Source organism: Arvicanthis niloticus, chromosome 1, assembly GCF_011762505.2.
Source record: "Arvicanthis niloticus isolate mArvNil1 chromosome 1, mArvNil1.pat.X, whole genome shotgun sequence".
Taxonomy (NCBI): Eukaryota; Metazoa; Chordata; class Mammalia; order Rodentia; family Muridae; genus Arvicanthis; species Arvicanthis niloticus.
The window spans coordinates 137,236,975-137,240,447 of NC_047658.1; the positions used below are offsets into that span (position 1 = coordinate 137,236,975).

Here is a 3,473-nt window from a genome sequence, read left to right on the forward strand (position 1 = left end):
TAACGGTGCCGTGAAAGTTCTAGTCTGGAGATTCTTTCACTCACTCGGGGCCATGACGAGTACTGAGATAGCTGAATCATATGGTAATTCTCCTTTTAGTGGCTCGAGGAGCTTTCACATTTTCCAGAAAGACTATACATTTTTCATGATTGGCAACAGTGTAGAAATTCCCCCTTGCCACCTCCATTCCCACGTTATCTAAAAGATAGCAAGCAGTATAACAGATGTACAGTGATAAGCATTGTGGTTTAGATTTGCATGCCTATGGTGATTATAGATGTTGAGTATTTTTCAAATATGTTCCCCATTTGTCTTGTCTTAAGAAATGCTCATTCAGGACCTTTGCCTACTTAAGAGATTATTGTCTTGCTGTTGACTTCTTTGCAGATTTTAGATTTTATCACCTTATCTGAAATACTATCTACAAATACCCAGATGTGTGGGTTATACAGAAACCTTTCAGGCTGATGCAATTCCCTTAGCCTGTAGTTACCTGCAGGCTCCTGAGGTCACATCTGAGAGATCTCTTCTGTATGCTACAGAGCTTTCCCCACACATTTCCTTCACTGCTCTTCATCTGGGGGGGGGGGGTTCTTCATTTTGTGAGTCCTTGCTCTGTTTTATAACTGATTCTTACAGAGTGAAGAGAAGGTCTGTGCCCATTCTTCTGCATGTGGACAGTCCATTTCCCAAGTGCCATCTATTGAAGATTATCCCATTATCGTATTGAAGACACGATCCTGTTCTCATTGTGTTTTCCTGAAAGCTTTGTCAAAACCTCCTTAACTGTAGGCTTGTGGGTTTATACCTTCTTTCACTTATGCCAGTCAGATCCATTTTCTCTCAGGGCAGTAACTTTCAGTCTTCTCCATTTACATTTCAAATCCACTCTGTACAGTCATCCACACTGGACTGTTCAAATGCAGTATAAAACTGAGTAGTAGCCTTTAGAAAGAATAACTTCATATGCTTGGTAAAAAGCTTTTGGGGACATTTTACATAATAATCACGAAGTACTGGACACCATACATGCCAAAATATAAACAATGTGTGACATGCTGTCAATATCATGTGACATGTAGACCATTTTTATTATTGTTGAAAGAAAATGAATATTCATAGGCAGAGGCAGGCAGATTTCTGAGTTCGAGGCCAGGCAGAGGCAGGCGGATTTCTGAGTTCAAGGCCAGCCTGGTCTACAGAGTGAGTTCCAGGACAGCCAGGGCTACACAGAGAAACCCTGTCTCGAAAAACCAAAAAAAAAAAAAAAAAAAAAAAAAAAAAAAAAAAAAAAAAAAAAAGTATTCCCTCTCTCTTCTAGAAAAATTTCAATATACAGTTAGCAGAGAGAATTATATAATTCCTTTTTCCTCAAGACCCAGCTTCAGAGATTAACTCCTCAAGATCAGTCTTGCTTTGTTTAGAGCCACACCTGCTCTATTTCGGCATCCATGGTTTCTTTTAAAGCAGGTCTCAGTTTGTATAATCATTAGTGGCTATGTGAATGTGAATCCTTCTGTGCTGTCCAATAGAACTTCTCAGTGATGGAAGTATTCTGTGTACCCATTCTCTGCTGCAACCACCAACTGGCTGTGGCTCGGGAGTGTTTGATACCTAGCCAGTATCACAAAAGAAGTAAAGTTTTTATGATTTTCAAACTGTGGCTTAAATCCAAACTTAATAAGCCCTATGTGTCCAGAGGTTACCTGTTGGACAAGACAGCTGTTTGACATAAAGACTTTTTTTTTTTTTAAGTTAAAAATTCCTTAATTTTTTTATTCCTGGTACCACTACCACAATTTACAGGGCAATATACCACCTGATGTAATGAAAAGAAAAAGACAGAGCTACAATAGATAAAAGACCTCAGGAATGTACATCTAATTGACACTACATTGCATTAATCAATAGCTGCACTTTTTGCAAACCGTGGCTCTGAGACTCCTGAACAGGAAGGGTTTCCTGTTTAAGCTGCAGTAACTTTTCTGACTATGGATCATCGTTCCTCCTGTGGCAGATTTTTACAGTTCCTCTAATGCATTTGGGACGACTGTCTCAAAGTAACCTGCAGCTTTCCTGACAACTCCTCGCTCTCTCTCCTGCTAAGAACTGTAGCCATTTCTGTTTTGCTTTAAAACCTTCTGCTACCATATCCACCACTTCCACCTCCAGATCCATAGCCACCACCATAGGGACTGCCTGAGCTTCTTCCACCAAAACTGCCCCCTTTCATGGGTCCATAATTTGATTGCTGCTGTCCACTATAATTTCCAGAGTCATGATAGTTCCCACCACCATAGTTACCTCCACCAAACTTTCCTCCTTCATTGTAACCATCATATCCTCCTCCACCACCACCATATCCACCACCTTGGTTTCCATATCCTGGTCCACCACCTCCATAACCTCCTCTACTACTGTAACCAGGACCACCACCATGGTTGCCACCATCACCTCCAAATCCATTGTACCCACCATCACCACCTCCATAACTACCTCTGCTGCCACCACCTCCACCACCATAGCCTCCTCTTCCACCAGTTTTCTCCACCACCTCCAAAGTTTCCTCCACGACCCATGAAGTTGCCAGATCCACCTCCACGACCTCTCTGTGATCCAGCAGACTGAATCTCTTGTTTAGAAAGGGCCTTTTTCACTTCACAATTATGCCCATTAATAGTGTGGTATTTCTGAACAACAATTTTATCAACTGTGTCATGATCATCAAAAGTTACAAAAGTGAATCCTCTCTTTTTCCCACTCTGCCTGTCTTCCATAACTTCTATGGTTTCAATCTTGTCATACTTTTCAAAGTAGTCTCTCAGACTATATTCTTCGTATCCTCTTTAATACCACCAACAAAAATTTTCTTCACCGTTAAACGGGCACCAGGCTTTACAGAATCCTCTCTAGAAACAGCTCTCTTTGGTTCCACCACACACCCATCAACCTTGTGGGGCTGAGCACACAGTGCAGCATCCACCTCTTCAACACAAGAGCAGGTCACAAAACCAAAGCCTCTGAAACGTTTTGTTTGGGGATCTCTCATTACCACACAGTCTGTAAGTGTGCCCCATTTCTCAAAATGTTCTCTTCTGCTACCATCTGTGGTTTCAAAGCTCAGACCACCAATAAACAGCTTCCACTGGGGGCGACCGGGCAGCAGTTTTACCTCCATTTTGAGACCGGACTCGCCTCTTCCAACTCGAGTTCAATATGGGACCGAGAGGGACATAAAGACTTTTTAAAAAAATGTAACTGGAAAATAGTTCAGTTCTTCCTGACTGTATCAGGGCACTCACCGACTAGTGTGTCCTCTTTTCAGGCCCTCCTCCCCTGGCCTTTGATAACCACCAATCTACTCTACTCAGGAGGAGTGACTTTTTTTTTTATTGGTTACTTTATTTATTTACATTTCAAATGTTGTCCCCCTTCCTAGATTCCCCTGTGCAACCCCCATCCCGCCCCCTCTC

At 42.0% G+C, this 3,473-nt stretch overlaps 1 pseudogene; it reads right to left on the reverse strand.

Moving 5' to 3' along the window:
* Positions 1–1,949: 1,949 nt before the first annotated feature.
* On the reverse strand, positions 1,950–3,178 carry LOC117717047 (heterogeneous nuclear ribonucleoprotein A3 pseudogene; annotated as a pseudogene).
* Between the last annotated feature and the right edge of the window lie 295 nt (positions 3,179–3,473).